This window comes from Ahaetulla prasina, chromosome 3, assembly GCF_028640845.1.
Source record: "Ahaetulla prasina isolate Xishuangbanna chromosome 3, ASM2864084v1, whole genome shotgun sequence".
NCBI classification, from domain to species: Eukaryota; Metazoa; Chordata; class Lepidosauria; order Squamata; family Colubridae; genus Ahaetulla; species Ahaetulla prasina.
The window spans coordinates 149,406,359-149,424,332 of NC_080541.1; positions in this window are offsets into that span (position 1 = coordinate 149,406,359).

Genomic DNA, 17,974 nt, shown 5'->3' on the forward strand with positions numbered 1-17,974 from the left:
CTCTTTTCACCTCTCCTCTTGGCTTTGCCAATCCTTTTCCTATACAGCAAGATGGATAGACTCAGTTACAAAGGTGATGGGTACACCATTGGAAGACCTGACGGACCAGGTTAAGGACATATCCCCATGGAGTAAATTTATATATGTAGTTGCTAATAGTTTACAATAACTTGATGGTGCATATCAATCAATATCAATCACAAAAGCACCAAGTTGTTCTTCTGTGGTGGCGCAGTGGTCAGAATGCAGCATTGCAGACTAATTCTGCTGACTGCCAGCAGTTTGATTCTGACCCAGTTCAAGGTTGACTCAGCCTTCCATCTAGTGGTGGGTTTCACATTTTTTTAGTACCTGTTCTGTGGGTGTGGCTTGGTGGGTGTGGCAGGGGAAGGATACTGTAAAATCTCTATTCCATCTCCAATCCAGGGGAAGGTTACTGCAATTTCCCCATTTCCTTCTGATCAGCTGGGACTCGGGAGGCAGAGAATAGATGGAGGCGGGGCCAGTCAGAATTTTTACTACCGGTTCTCTGAGCTGCTCAAAATTTCTGCTACCGGTTCTCTGAGCTGCTCAAAATTTCTGCTACCGGTTCTCTGAGCTGCTCAAAATTTCTGCTACCGGTTCTCCAGAACTGGTCAAAACCTGCTGAAACCCACTTCTGCTTCCATCTTTCAAAGATCGGTAAAATGAGACCCCAGATTTAGTCTGACTCTGTAAACCACTTAGAGAGGACTGTAAAGCACCATGAAGCAGTATGTAAGCCTAAGAGCTATTGCTATTGCTAGTCTCTATCCCCCCTCCCCCCAAAATTCTTGATTGTCTTCCCCTTCTTTGCTGAAATCGAAAGAAAGGCAATCAAAAAATATGAATAGCTGTTCTGGATCGGGTCTAAAACTTTAGAAATGAGCTTTCCTTGTCTAGCATATTGTCTATTCAGGTACCTCTGTGGTGCTTACCAGCAGGAAATGGAGACATAGCCCTTCCTGCTGTGATTCCCTTGCAACTATTCCATGGAGGAACGCTGTCTTTAAACTGAGTCTCCAACTCTGAGGAAATGCTTGATAAGTCTTCGTAGTAGGGCTTTCCAACCTCCATGTTGTTTTGCATTTATTTTAACAATGAAGGTAGGAGCAAAGGACTCAGGATGGTCTCCCAATAACTGTTAGCATCAGAACTAGGAAAAAGAAGAGGACAATGAAAAACTTCCAGCTTCATTTATGTTTAAGAGGTTTTGATGAACTTCATGTAAGTTAAACTTCTGAAATACTTGGCGCTTGATCTGTTTGCCTTTGAAATCACATTCTTTTCAGATATTCTAATTGATGGAAAAAATGGATTGTCTGCATGTATTTTAAGCATCAGCTGTATAGCTAATTCCGAACAATTTGTCTTCAGCTTTAAGAGAAATTAGAGTAGTGATGGCTGAGGTATATATGATAGCATGTTGTCTAGTTTTCTGAAGCTTTCAAGCTCTTTTGTCAGAGCTCTCTGAAACATCTCAGTGGCTATTCTCTCAAACCAGAATATTTTATTTATTTTGCCCAGATTTCATTATATCCAATCATTTCAAAATCTTTTTGCCCAAATAATTTTTTTAAAGTCTTTGATGTTTTCGTGAGAAACAATTTAAGCTGGAAGAACATTATGGTATTATAGGAAAATAATATAAGAAATCCAGAAAATGCTTAATGCCAAGTTGTGCTGGAAAACTCAGTCTGACTTTGTCAATCTTTCATGCTTTGGGCACCAACCAGATGTGTGGCTTGGTGGGTGTGGCTTGGTGGGTGTGGCTTGGTGGGTGTGGCAGGGAAGGATACTGTAAAATCTCTATTCCATCTCCAATCCAGGGAAGGATACTGTAAAATCTCTATTCCATCTCCAATCCAGGGAAGGATACTGTAAAATCTCCATTCCCACCCCACTCCAGGGAAGGTTACTGCAATTTCCCATTTCCTTCTGATCAGCTGGGACTCGGGAGGCAGAGAATAGATGGAGGCGGGGCCAGTCAGAATTTTTACTACCGGTTCTCTGAGCTGCTCAAAATTTCTGCTACCGGTTCTCTGAGCTGCTCAAAATTTCTGCTACCGGTTCTCTGAGCTGCTCAAAATTTCTGCTACCGGTTCTCTGAGCTGCTCAAAATTTCTGCTACCGGTTCTCTGAGCTGCTCAAAATTTCTGCTACCGGTTCTCTGAGCTGCTCAAAATTTCTGCTACCGGTTCTCTGAGCTGCTCAAAATTTCTGCTACCGGTTCTCTGAGCTGCTCAAAATTTCTGCTACCGGTTCTCTGAGCTGCTCAAAATTTCTGCTACCGGTTCTGTGGGTGTGGCTTGGTGGGTGTGGCTTGGTGGGTGTGGCAGGGAAGGTTACTGCAATTTCCCATTTCCTTCTGATCAGCTGGGACTCGGGAGGCAGAGAATAGATGGAGGCGGGGCCAGTCAGAATTTTTACTACCGGTTCTCTGAGCTGCTCAAAATTTCTGCTACCGGTTCTCTGAGCTGCTCAAAATTTCTGCTACCGGTTCTCTGAGCTGCTCAAAATTTCTGCTACCGGTTCTCTGAGCTGCTCAAAATTTCTGCTACCGGTTCTCTGAGCTGCTCAAAATTTCTGCTACCGGTTCTCTGAGCTGCTCAAAATTTCTGCTACCGGTTCTCTGAGCTGCTCAAAATTTCTGCTACCGGTTCTCTGAGCTGCTCAAAATTTCTGCTACCTGTTCTGTGGGTGTGGCTTGGTGGGCGTGACATGGCTTGGTGGCTGTGGCTTGGTGGGTGTGGCAGGGGAAGGATACTGTAAAATCTCCATTCCCACCCCACTCCAGGGAAGGATACTGTAAAATCTCTATTCCATCTCCAATCCAGGGGAAGGTTACTGTAAAATCTCTATTCCATCTCCAATCCAGGGAAGGACACTGTAAAATCCCCATTCCCACTCCACTCCAGGGGAAGGATACTGTAAAATATCCATTCCCACCCCACTCCAGGGAAGGATACTGTAAAATCTCCATTCCCACCCCACTCCAGGGAAGGATACTGTAAAATCTCTATTCCATCTCCAATCCAGGGGAAGGTTACTGCAATTTCCCCATTTCCTTCTGATCAGCTGGGACTCGGGAGGCAGAGAATAGATGGAGGCGGGGCCAGTCAGAATTTTTACTACCGGTTCTCTGAGCTGCTCAAAATTTCTGCTACCGGTTCTCTGAGCTGCTCAAAATTTCTGCTACCGGTTCTCTGAGCTGCTCAAAATTTCTGCTACCGGTTCTCTGAGCTGCTCAAAATTTCTGCTACCGGTTCTCTGAGCTGCTCAAAATTTCTGCTACCGGTTCTCTGAGCTGCTCAAAATTTCTGCTACCGGTTCTCTGAGCTGCTCAAAATTTCTGCTACCGGTTCTCTGAGCTGCTCAAAATTTCTGCTACCGGTTCTCTGAGCTGCTCAAAATTTCTGCTACCGGTTCTCTGAGCTGCTCAAAATTTCTGCTACCGGTTCTCTGAGCTGCTCAAAATTTCTGCTACCGGTTCTCTGAGCTGCTCAAAATTTCTGCTACCGGTTCTCTGAGCTGCTCAAAATTTCTGCTACCGGTTCTCTGAGCTGCTCAAAATTTCTGCTACCGGTTCTCTGAGCTGCTCAAAATTTCTGCTACCGGTTCTCTGAGCTGCTCAAAATTTCTGCTACCGGTTCTGTGGGTGTGGCTTGGTGGGTGTGGCTTGGTGGGTGTGGCTTGGTGGGTGTGGCTTGGTGGTCATGTGACTGAGTAAATTCAAAGCTGGCTGAGGAACTCTGGGAGTTGAAATCCACATCTGGATCACACCTACATGAGGAAAGCTGACGCAAAAGCATCTACGATTTCAGACATGGGTATTTTTCATTGTCTCACCTCAAAACACAAAGGATTGTAATTCTTTAGATGCAAAATATCTGTTCTACTATGCAAATAGATGCAGTGTACACCTCATATGTAGTATGATTGTGCTATAACTCAGCATTATGCAATAACTGAAAATTAGAAATTGTGGTTACTGAGTTATCAAACAACTATAAATGTGTTTTACAGCTGACTTTTTCATTAGCTCCAGTGATGCCATTTCCCCAATTTGGTCACCCTCTAAATTTTAAAGTTTTCATTTTCACAAAACTGGCAAAGGCCACACTTTGCTTAAGAGTTCTAGAATTCAAGTCCACACATACGGAGGGTGCACAGGTTACATTAGCCTGTTGCGTTACTAGAGATTTGAGAAAATAACTGTGTCAGCTTGTAGCTGGAACGAAGACATGGATTGAGATATCTGTTGCCATGGGAAAATGATATTATGGGGCTCGTGGATGGCTTCACTCTGAGCTGAATGAAGCAGCTGAACAATAAAGAGAAGGGACCATAAATGTTGGGCTTACATATTCTGGTGGTACAGCAACTCAAAATAATGAAGAATGATGGCAAAGTAGAGATGTGCAGGTGCCTTGAACAAAATGAGTTCATGAAATGTGTATCTTAATAATTCATTTAGTTTCAGCACTAGTTTAAGAAGGGAATGGACATCTTTTCATTGACCTGCAGCATCATTTTCTCTTTTTATCTTCCGGCTGAGAGCTACAGTAGGCAAACCATTATGTACAATGGGCAAGGGTTGCAGAAAAATAAAAAGCCAGACCTGAACCTTCCTTTCAAACTCATTAAGAATATTAAAACACTTACTAGAATGAATGTTACAACTACAACTTTTTCTATTGGTTCTCATTAAATTTCTTGACAGATATATATTTTTTCCTGAGCTGTTCTAAAGACTAAGTTCCTGTTCAAAAGGTCAAGGTCCCTTCTATATCTAAGAGCAACAGTGATGAGAGATGGTTGCCATTTCTTGGTGTTATAAATGCACAGATGCAGCTCTTTTCGTCTGTGAAATATTGAGAGTTAATAGGCAGAACTTGTTGGAGAAATGGGGTCAATCATTACTGTAACTAGAAATGTGTAATGTTCACTCTGCAAATGTCTTTGTGGATGCACATGTGCATGAGTTCTGACTATTTAAAATAAATATATTCAGATTTTTGTTCTTAATTGACATAGCAATGATTACAACAAAAGGAACCATCCAACCTCATGTTCCTATGGGATTATATTCCAATATGCTTTTGGTGGATTTTTTTTTAAAGTCTTTGATGTTTTCGTGAGAAACAATTTAAGCTGGAAGAACATTATGGTATTATAGGAAAAATAATATAAGAAATCCAGAAAATGCTTAATGCCAAGTTGTGCTGGAAAACTCAGTCTGACTTTGTCAATCTTTCATGCTTTGGGCACCAACCAGATGTGTGGATTTCAACTTCTGGAACCCCCTTCAACATGGCCATTGATGAGCATTGCGGGAGTTGAAATCCACACATCTGGATCACACCTACATGAGGAAAGCTGACGCAAAAGCATCTACGATTTCAGACATGGGTATTTTTCATTGTCTCACCTCAAAACACAAAGGATTGTAATTCTTTAGATGCAAAATATCTGTTCTACTATGCAAATAGATGCAGTGTACACCTCATATGTAGTATGATTGTGCTATAACTCAGCATTATGCAATAACTGAAAATTAGAAATTGTGGTTACTGAGTTATCAAACAACTATAAATGTGTTTTACAGCTGACTTTTTCATTAGCTCCAGTGATGCCATTTCCCCAATTTGGTCACCCTCTAAATTTTAAGTTTTCATTTTCACAAAACTGGCAAAGGCCACACTTTGCTTAAGAGTTCTAGAATTCAAGTCCACACATACGGAGGGTGCACAGGTTACATTAGCCTGTTGCGTTACTAGAGATTTGAGAAAATAACTGTGTCAGCTTGTAGCTGGAACGAAGACATGGATTGAGATATCTGTTGCCATGGGAAAATGATATTATGGGGCTCGTGGATGGCTTCACTCTGAGCTGAATGAAGCAGCTGAACAATAAAGAGAAGGGACCATAAATGTTGGGCTTGCATATTCTGGTGGTACAACAACTCAAAATAATGAAGAATGATGGCAAAGTAGAGATGTGCAGGTGCCGTGAACAAAATGAGTTCATGAAATGTGTATCTTAATAATTCATTTAGTTTCAGCACTAGTTTAAGAAGGGAATGGACATCTTTTCATTGACCTGCAGCATCATTTTCTCTTTTTATCTTCCGGCTGAGAGCTACAGTAGTCAAACCATTATGTACAATGGGCAAGGGTTGCAGAAAAATAAAAAGCCAGACCTGAACCTTCCTTTCAAACTCATTAAGAATATTAAAACACTTACTAGAATGAATGTTACAATTACAACTTTTTCTATTGGTTCTCATTAAATTTCTTGACAGATATATATTTTTTCCTGAGCTGTTCTAAAGACTAAGTTCCTGTTCAAAAGGTCAAGGTCCCTTCTATATCTAAGAGCAACAGTGATGAGAGATGGTTGCCATTTCTTGGGTGTGCCCCAAATTCTGTTGGGCTTCTGGATTATTTTTTTTTTAGAAAGCCAAGCTGATCAATCTGTCTTCATTGTTCTTACTCCAGAATGATGGAGCTGCAAGGAATGCTTCCTTCTCCTCCTAGAATTTCTCCCCTTCTTCTAGATGTCAAGGCATCATGAATTGATAAGGGAACAAGAAGAATAACAAAAAATGGCTGGAGGATGACCACTCCTCCACTACTGGCAATTATTTGCAACTGCCATTCAAGGCCATGGGGGAAAAAAAAATCTACCTAGAATGAGGTAATGTCATACCAATGAAAATGTAAAAGTCAGAAGTTATGATGTGTGTTGGGTCTTAGGCATCAGCTTCAGTCATGCCATATTCCATGGATGATGGCATTGCTTTCCCTGATAGTAGCTGGCACCCTCTCCCTTCCCCTGCCATGAAAAATTAATGTAGGGTGATGTAGAGTGGGGGACAGAGGCAGAATTCCAGCTAACTCCTAGTTTTGGCATTTTCCACTGACTGGCTGGAAAGGAGCCAGCCTTTATGGACATTTGTGGCAGCGTTCTCATGCTGCCACACAAACTACTAAAACTACTAAAACTACTAAAAATATCCCCGGCTATGGCAAACCTCCTTCCCAGGCTGAAGGTAACCAACAACTGGCAGATGACCTGAATGAGTTTTACTGCAGGTTTGAAAGGAAACTACAGCCACCTATCTCCACAACCCCCATCTCAGACACACCAACAACAGCCAAGCCTCCTACAACTGACCCCATTTCATTGGGTTCACAACCCTAGTGATCACAGAAAAGGAAGTGCAGGACCTATTTCACAGACAAAAGCCAGGAAAAGCTCCAGGCCCAGACAAGATAACTCCTTCTTGCTTAAAAGTCTGTGCTGACCAATTGGCCCCATCTTCACCCATATTTTCAATAAATCACTAGAGATGTGTTATGTTCCTTCTTGCTTCAAACGCTCTACCATCATCCCAGTGCCAAGAAGCCCACCATCAAGGAACTGAATGACTACAGACCAGTTGCTTTAACATCTGTAGTCATGAAAACCTTTGAAAGGCTAGTGCTTTCCTACCTGAAAACCATCACGGATCCGCTGTTAGACCCCTTGCAATTTGCATACCGAGCAAATAGATCAACAGATGATGCTGTTAACATGGCTCTGCACTACATCCTACAACATCTTGAGTCTCCAAAGACCTATGCAAGGGTCCTTTTTGTAGACTTTAGTTCAGCATTCAATACCATCATTCCAGACATTCTTCTAACTAAGCTAAACCAGCTACAGGTACCGGAACAGACTTGTAAGTGGATCACAAGCTTCCTAACAAACAGGAAGCAGCAGGTGAAGCTAAGCAAGAGCACATCAAATACCTGTACAATTAGCACAGGGGCCCCCCCAAGGCTGTGTGCTGTCCCCACTTCTCTCTGTATACCAATGACTGCATCTCCAATGATCCAACTTAACATAACATAACATCAGAGTTGGAAGGGACCTTGGAGGCCTTCTAGTCCAACCCCCTGCCCAGGCAGGAAACCCTACACCATCTCAGTCAGATGGTTATCCAACATTTTCTTAAAAATTTCCAGTGTTGGAGCATTCACAACTTCTGAAGGCAAGTTGTTCCACTTATTAATTGTTCTAACTGTCAGGAAATTTCTCCTTAGTTCTAAGTTGCTTCTTTCCTTGATCAGTTTCCACCCATTGCTTCTTGTTCTACCCTCAGGTGCTCTGGAGAACAGCCCGACTCCCACTTCTCTGTGGCAGCCCCTGAGATATTGGAACACTGCTATCATGTCTCCCTGGTCCTTCTTTTGTTAAACTAGACATACCCAGTTCCTGCAACCGTTCTTCATATGTTTTATCCTCCAGTCCCCTAATCATCTTTGTTGCTCTTCTCTGCACTCTTTCTAGAGTCTCAACATCTTTTTTACATCGTGGCGACCAAAACTGGATGCAATATTCCAAGTGTGGCCTTACCAAGGCATTATAAAGTGGTACTAGCACTTCACGTGATCTTGATTCTATCCTCTGTTTATGCAGCCCAGAACTGTGTTGGCTTTTTTAACAGCTGCTGCACACTGCTGGCTCATATCTAGATGGTTATCCACTAGGACTCCAAGATCCCTCTCACAGGTACTACTATTGAGCAAGGTACCACATATACGGTACTGGTGCATTTTGTTTTTGGCCTAAATGTAGAACCTTACTTTTTCACTGTTGAATTTCATTTTTTTAGAAAGCCAAGCTGATCAATCTGTCTTCATTGTTCTTACTCCAGAATGATGGAGCTGCAAGGAATGCTTCCTTCTCCTCCTAGAATTTCTCCCCTTCTTCTAGATGTCAAGGCATCATGAATTGATAAGGGAACAAGAAGAATAACAAAAAATGGCTGGAGGATGACCACTCCTCCACTACTGGCAATTATTTGCAACTGCCATTCAAGGCCATGGGGGAAAAAAAAATCTACCTAGAATGAGGTAATGTCATACCAATGAAAATGTAAAAGTCAGAAGTTATGATGTGTGTTGGGTCTTAGGCATCAGCTTCAGTCATGCCATATTCCATGGATGATGGCATTGCTTTCCCTGATAGTAGCTGGCACCCTCTCCCTTCCCCTGCCATGAAAAATTAATGTAGGGTGATGTAGAGTGGGGGACAGAGGCAGAATTCCAGCTAACTCCTAGTTTTGGCATTTTCCACTGACTGGCTGGAAAGGAGCCAGCCTTTATGGACATTTGTGGCAGCGTTCTCATGCTGCCACACAAACTACTAAAACTACTAAAAATATCACCGGCTATGGCAAACCTCCTTCCCAGGCTGAAGGTAATCAACAACTGGCAGATGACCTGAATGAGTTTTACTGCAGGTTTGAAAGGAAACTACAGCCACCTATCTCCACAACCCCCATCTCAGACACACCAACAACAGCCAAGCCTCCTACAACTGACCCCATTTCATTGGGTTCACAACCCCTAGTGATCACAGAAAAGGAAGTGCAGGACCTATTTCACAGACAAAAGCCAGGAAAAGCTCCAGGCCCAGACAAGATAACTCCTTCTTGCTTAAAAGTCTGTGCTGACCAATTGGCCCCCATCTTCACCCATATTTTCAATAAATCACTAGAGATGTGTTATGTTCCTTCTTGCTTCAAACGCTCTACCATCATCCCAGTGCCAAGAAGCCCACCATCAAGGAACTGAATGACTACAGACCAGTTGCTTTAACATCTGTAGTCATGAAAACCTTTGAAAGGCTAGTGCTTTCCTACCTGAAAACCATCACGGATCCGCTGTTAGACCCCTTGCAATTTGCATACCGAGCAAATAGATCAACAGATGATGCTGTTAATATGGCTCTGCACTACATCCTACAACATCTTGAGTCTCCAAAGACCTATGCAAGGGTCCTTTTTGTAGACTTTAGTTCAGCATTCAATACCATCATTCCAGACATTCTTCTAACTAAGCTAAACCAGCTACAGGTACCGGAACAGACTTGTAAGTGGATCACAAGCTTCCTAACAAACAGGAAGCAGCAGGTGAAGCTAAGCAAGATCACATCAAATACCTGTACAATTAGCACAGGGGCCCCCCAAGGCTGTGTGCTCTCCCCACTTCTCTCTGTATACCAATGACTGCATCTCCAATGATCCATCTGTTAAGCTACTGAAGTTCGCAGATGACACAACGGTGATTGGTCTCATTCGAGATAATGACGAATCCGCATATAGACGAGAGGTCGAACGACTAGCCTTGTGGTGCAACCAAAACAATCTGGAACTGAACACACTCAAAACCGTAGAAATGGTGGTAGACTTTAGGAAAAACCCTTCCATACTTCCACCTCTCACAATACTTGACAACACAGTATCAACAGTAGAAACCTTCAAATTTCTGGGTTCTATCATATCGCAAGATCTCAAATGGACAGCTAACATCAAAAACATCCAAAAAGGACAACAAAGAATGTTCTTTCTGCGCCAACTCAGTAAGCTCAAACTGCCCAAGGAGCTGCTGATCCAATTCTACAGAGGAATTATTGAGTCTGTCATTTGCACCTCTATAACTGTCTGGTTCGGTTCTGCAACCCAACAAGAAAAACACAGACTTCAGAGGATAATTAGAACTGCAGAAAAAATAATTGCTACCAACCTGCCTTCCATTGAGGACCTGTATACTGCACGAATCAAGAAGAGGGCCATGAAAATATTTGCAGATCCCTCGCATCCTGGACATAAACTGTTTCAACTCCTACCCTCAAAATGATGCTATAGAGCACTGCACACCAGAACAACTAGACACAAGAACAGTTTTTTCCCGAAGGCCATCACTCTGCTAAACAAATAATTCCCTCAACACTGTCAGACTATTTACTGAATCTGCACTACTATTAATCGTTTCATAGTTCCCATCACCAATCTCTTTCCACTTATGACTGTATGACTATAACTTGTTGCTGGCAATCCTTATGATTTATATTGATATATTGATCATCAATTGTGTTGTAAATGTTGTACCTTGATGAACGTATCTTTTCTTTTATGTACACTGAGAGCATATGCACCAAGACAAATTCCTTGTGTGTCCAATCACACTTGGCCAATAAAAATTCTATTCTATTCTATTCTATTCTACTTGAATTCTTTCCAGCCAGAATGGTGGTGAAAATAAGTCCTTCTGAACCTACACTAATGGTGGTGATTTAACCAGAAGATTGGCAAGGAGTGGTGTCTATTTTTCTCTCTTAGGTGCATGAAGATGGGGACTCTGTATGGTTTAATATGCTCATATAATTGTTCAGTGTTGAATTTCAGAATTAAGCAAGCATTTATTTTACTCACTGAAGGTTTATACGGGGGCTATATTTCATTCTTCTTTGTTCTTGGCGAGACACCTGTGTATGTAGGATGATCTTTCTCATCTTTGATCCAATTAACTTTGATACTCCTTGATTTTAAGACAATGTCATTACAATAAGGTATGAACAAGATTCTTCAATGGTCTTATGATAGGTAGCTAGATAGATATACAGTAGATGATAGATAGATAGATAGATAGATAGATAGATAGATAGATAGATAGATAGATGATAGATAGACAGATATGATGGATGGATGGATGGATGGATGGATGGATGGATGGATAGATGAGAGGATAGGTAGATAGACTTAGATGTGGGTATGGTATTAACAAATGAATGATTGAATGAAGATTTTCTGAATAACTTTAAGGATTCTGGGGAAAAATGGCTGGGACATTTATGATATATTTGTTCATTCCTGCTTAGTTTTTCTCCATTCCCTCTCTTCCTTTATTCTATTCAAAGGAGTTTCTGTAAGATAATTTTACTGTTGAAGGAATTCATTCTCTTTGTTTCTCAGTTGTCATGGAGGATTCAGACCTCTTCCCTCTAAGTACCGCCTGTATATGAGTCTTATGACTTTTTGATCCAAATGACACACAAATCTTCTTTGAGCAGCCTTCTCAATGTCTTATCACTTATTGTTTTTATTGCTAATGGATTTTTAAATATTCCATTTTCTACACATTTTTATTTGGTAGAATTTAATAGTGTGCATGAAGTACTTTTAACTTGACTTTGATGTACACCATCTATCTGCATGCAAAATCAAGGCTTTTATTTACATGATGTCAATCAATTGCCTGTTACAAATACAGCCCATTAATATTCCATTAAAAAATAGAATCACCAAAAGAAAGAAACTGTTGAAAAGACCCATTTAAAATAAAATTGCCATGTCCTGGGGTAACTTAGGATCTTTTCACAAGTGAACAGGAATTTACAAAAATCTAGCTACACATTATTACATCAAAAAAACATCAAGCATCAAAAAAACAACTATATGTATCTTTCTCCAGTGTTTGCTCCCTCATTTTATAGGATGTTGCTTCTGGACATTTTCAGAAGAATGAATGGGAAAAATGCATTTTTAGTTTATCTGCCATTGTTGTTCATCAAATCATCTATCAGAATGTTTTTATTAGAAAGTAAGAGCCAAGCTGGGTGTGATCAAAGTTTTTTCAGAGAGCAGTTTAAAAAACATGGCAAAGGTGTGTGATGAAAGCAAACCAAAATGGAAATTCATAGGAATTGTTTTCAGGAAGGTTGGGTCGTTGTTGTTTCTCTTGAAAATGGGCTGCCCCACTCCTTACACACACACAGGTACACACTTACAGCAAGAGTCTACAGGTGTTTATTCAACCCCCCCCAAAAAAAAACAGGTCATCAAAAAGCACCCATGTTGAGCAGGTACAGATTTTGAGCTCAGGACAACAAAAGTCACTGGGTAACCGAGTCCAATGGGAACCCAGTATATCCAGAAAAGCAATCCATGAGTCGAATGGATCAGGATACATGGCACAAGCCCGTAACGCACAGAACCATGCACATTGCTCCAGCAACATTTAAGTCCTCAGGGTGGGATTTAGTAGGCGATACCAGTGTGGCCCTTCATGAGAGGCGAGGTTGCCTCCTCATGAGTAGTCTAGCTGACTGGCATTAGGCATGTCTCCTCTCTTCTCTACATCTCCTTGGATCAGGAAGAGGTGTGGACTCCACCTCCTCCTCATTGCTAACAGGTGGCAACTGTTCCCCGTCCTAGCCTGGAGCCAACTTGCTGCAGCTGTGGCTTGCCTCCCTCCGCCTCAGCCTATCACTCATTTGATTAACCCAGTTGAGGCTAGCACTCTCCGAGTCTGATCCTGACCAAAACTCAGCTCTGCACTTTCCTCTGCTGACTCTAATTCACCGTCCTCTTCTGAATTTGCATCTGGAGAAGGGTCTGGGGGCAGATCCATGACAGAAAGGCTAAAGAACGTTTCCATTCTTGAAATAATGTTTGATTCACTAAAAGGGGCAATCACTGGAGGGATGGGAAAAACAGCATTTGAACCAGGGGTGAAATCTAAAAATTTTCCCTACCGGTTCTGTGGGTGTGGCTTAATTGGTGGGTGTGGCTTGGTGCTCAGATGACTGGGTGGGCGTGGCCAATAGCAATAAATAATAAAAATAATAAACAAAGTATAAAAAAAACAATAAGAGGTACCAAAAACCAACTTTCACACTTTACACACACACAACACAACACAACACAACTGACTCACACACAATGTAAAAGCAGCTGCACTTCACACTTCACACAGCCACAAAAAGCTCAAAAACCAACTTTCACACTTTACACACACACAACTGACACACACACACACACACACACACACAAAATACCACATACCGCTTTCTGAGATTTTGTGTGTTTGTGTAGTTAGAGTGAAACACTACAGAAACACACAAAATCTCAGAAAGCTGTACAAATATTTTATTTTATTATTTTATTTTATTTTATTTTATTGTAAACTTCAATTCCCAGAGTTCCTCAGCCAGACAGCATTAATCACTCAGTGGTGAAATAGATTAGCTAAGTTTAGATTAGTTCAGTCTGGTGCTAAAAGCGAAAGTGGGGCTTTCCGGCTGTGAGAAAAGCCATGAGGTCGATCAGTAATCAGGTAAGTGTCTTAGACTCTTTTAAAAGGAGTTTTTCTACATGTTTTCTACAGAAAACATGTTTTTTAAAGTTCTGCTGATGAGGAACTCAGGTGAGATCCCCAGAGTAGCCTTTAATATTTTTTTTTATGTTTAAAAGCTGCTGATCTCAGCTGAGGGGTGGGATCCTCAAAGGCTTTTTTTTACTTTTAAAGGCAGGTTTCGGCTGAAGCAAAACCTTCTTTTAAAAGTAAAAAAAACCCCTCTGCTGATGATGCGGGGCCAGGGATTTTTGCTACCGGTCCTCCAAACCAGCCGCCGCCATCGCTACCGGATCGTGCGAGCTGGTCCGATCCGGGAGCATTTCACCCCTGATTTGAACGGTACACAATTTTTACTCTTGTCTTACTTTCAAATAGTGGAAAACCTACTTTTTATAGGTTTTCCACTATTTGAAAATAAGACAAGAGTAAAAATTGTGTACCGTTTATATATTTAACCAAATATCAGCTGCCTCTTTCCTAGCACTTTAGTTCGCTTGCAAACTAAAATGTGTCAGGCATGAAAGATCAGGGCCACACGATAAGTTCTATTTAAACTGATATGTTGCTCATGCCTATGCACAGGAATCTAGTCAACTAAGAGCATTATTTTGGGGCTAGATAATGGTTTATGGATTTCAAGAAGGGTTGAACTTAGACCAGTTGTGGGAGCATAGAGACTCCAGGCTATTTCCTCTTTTGACTCCACCTCCAGGCTGCACCACTTTTTCTCCTACATAATGATGGATACCTAAGTGGAGTGTTGTTATCTTCTATTTATTGATTTGATTATATATCATATTGATTGTGAAATTTTATCTGAAGTGCTCAGCTTCACTAAGTAATCCAAGATTTCTACTCTACTTTACCCCTATTCCAGTGGTGAAATCAATTTTTTTTTACTACCGGTTCTGTGGGCGTGGCTTGGTGGGCATGACTTGGTGGGCATGACAGGGGAAGAATACTGCAAAATCTCCATTCCCTCCCCACTCCAGGGGAAGGATACTGCAAAATCCCCATTCCCTCCCCACTTCTGGGGAAGGATACTGCAAAATTCTCATTCCCTCCCCACTTCTGGGGGAAGGATATTGCAAAATCTCCATTCCCACCCCACTTTGGGGCCAGCCAGAGGTGGTTTTTGACGGTTCTCCAAACTTCTCAAAATTTCCGCTACCGGTTCTCCAGAACCTGTCAGAACCTGCTGGATTTCACCCCTGCCCTCTCCCCATTCACCTTTTGTATCAGGTAAACAAAATGAAGCATTGCTACCGATAGTTCCTTGACCAAATAGTTGCTGCTTCTTCTTCTTTTTTTGAACCATTCAGCCTTTACAATATTCATTTTGTGAATGCACTGACAAGAGCAGCACAGTTTTTCCCCATCAGGATGCGCAATATGTTATTATGATTGGCAGATCCATTTTATAAAACCCTTTTCCTAATTATCCCCAACTTGGAACTTGGCTTTTTCACAATGGCTGTGTATGACTTTGACATTTTCATGGAGCTATTTAATCAGGATGCGCAAAGTATTTGAAAGAACATTTTGCAAACGTGTGTTAACACAAAGGAAACACCTCTCTTCTGAGCATGAAAAAAAAATGTTAAAGCATCTGTGTCTTTCGCTGGGCTTGTGGAGCTGCTTTCAAAGTTGATCCTGTCTCTCCATGAATGGGCATCCAGAGGCCTCTCATTTCACCAGCAATCATAGTTGAAGTGTGGTCTGTGCATGCACACGCTTGCCAAAACAAACAGAGACAACTTTTGAAGCAGTCATATGATGTGACTGTTTTAATGCTTGTCAGAAGTCTGAGTCATTCACACTAATGTGCATTGTGAATCCTTTCCCCCCAAATACTTGGCTTTGCCTGTTACCTGTTACGGTAATTGTATGTTCCATTCACTCACTGCCAATGACCTCATCAGCATATAGAGGAAATTGGAAAGCTCAGACCTAACGTGCATTACTTTTAACTTGCTTGTTTAAAGCTGAGTTTTTCATGTTTATACCATTCCTGTAGCACAAACAGATCCCTTTGGAGTCATACATTCATTTCATTCATCTAAATTTGAATACAGAGCATTGAATAATTATGTGAAACCCAGCATATAAAGAGATTGTATAATGTGTTACTTGAAATAGATTCTGAAAGGGACTTGGTAAAGGACTGTATGATAAAGTGGGCACAAAATTTTCAGGAGCCAATATTATTGGAAACTTGGGAAAAAATTTGGGATAGAAATGTTAAATTCACGCAGGCACAGAATCTGAGAGAAAAATTTTATAAAATGTTTTATAGATGGCACTTAGATCCTAAGAAATTATCGTGTATGTACCCAGATATGCAAGCAAAATGTTGGAGATGTAATTGTGATGATGCTACATATTTTCATATTTGGTGGACTTGTAAGGATATAAAGGCCTTTTGGATAAAAATTTGGTGGATTTTACAAAATGTTTTGAAAAAGAAGATAAAGTTCCTGCCGCAATTTTTTTGTTGGGAATTATTACGGACTGTACAGTAATTGAGACTAAATTGATTTTAAATCTAATAACAGCAGCAAGATTACTAATAGGACAATACTGGAAGAAAAAAGAACTACCTACAATAGAAGAATGGATATTGAAAGTTGCCAATTTGGCTGAGATGGCGAAGATATCAGCCTTTTTGAAAGACAATACGCAAGAAAGATACTTAAAGGAATGGAAAAAATGGATTGACTATATTCAAAGTAGATATCAGACTAAGAGTTATCAGACTGTTTTTGAATGATTATGATGTATTATTTTTGTTTGTTTTCGGGGGAAGTTAGGAATTGATGATTGTAGGGGACGAAAATTTTTTAGCATATGTTTGTTTTATTTTTAACTATACCTTGTGCTCGTTCCCGGAAGTCGGGGGGGGGGAGGGGGGGTTGTGAAGGGAGGGGGGAGGGGAAGTGGGGGGAAAGGGGAAAAAAATTTCTGTAAAACTTTTTGAATAAAATAATAATAATAATAATTATGTGAAACCCACCTTCTCCAGAGTTCCTTTTACCACCAGTTCGCCGCATATAGAAAATGTGGGGGTGCTTGTGGCTTGCACGCATGCACACGGCTTAAAAAACGTGGCTAAATAGGACGGCATAGTGCTGGGGCGGGTCGCCACTACTGGTTCGCCCGAACTGGTCTGAACCAGCTGAATACCATCACTGCATTTCTCCCTTTTTCTAAAAATGAACCCCTACTTCTCTAAATAATTTGGTCTTTTTAATAAATCACTTCACCTTATTTCACGGTGCAAACTTCACTCTTTGTGTGTGTCTCCTTCCCTCATTGCCACTGCCAGAGTAAATGTAGTCCTCGAGTTATGACCACAATTGATCCCAAAATTTCTGTTGTTAAGGGAGACATTTGTTAAATGAGTTTTGCCCCATTTTACGACCTTTCTTGCCGCAATTGTTCATCACTGAATCACTGCAGTTGATAAATTAGTAATCCAGGTGTTAAATGAATCTGGCTTCCCCATTGATTTTGCTTGTCAGAAAGTCGTAAAAGGTGATCACATGACCCTGGGGACACAGCAACGGTCACAAATGTGAACTAGTTGCCAAACATCTGATTTTTTTTTATCACATGACCATGGGAATGCTGCAAAGGTCATAACTATGAAAAATGATCATAAGTCATATTTTTCAGTGCCGTTGTAACTTTGAATGGTCACTAAACAGTCTGTTGTAAGTTGAGGACTGCCAGTAGCCTGGGATACAATGCATGTTTGAGACTTGCAAAATCCCATTTCCCATTTTACAAAACTCCTGTTGAATTGGAACTCCTTCTTTCCTATCCGTCTGCTAAACTGAGCCCTTACTGTTTAGAGAGAGATAGGAGTTAAAACTAACTGAGATGAAGATTATAGGTTGAAATGTATCTCCTGGTGTTCTATGTGTCCACCTTTGCAAGTGTAGGAAACAAAAACCACTTGGATTTTGGGAAAGATCTTTATTACT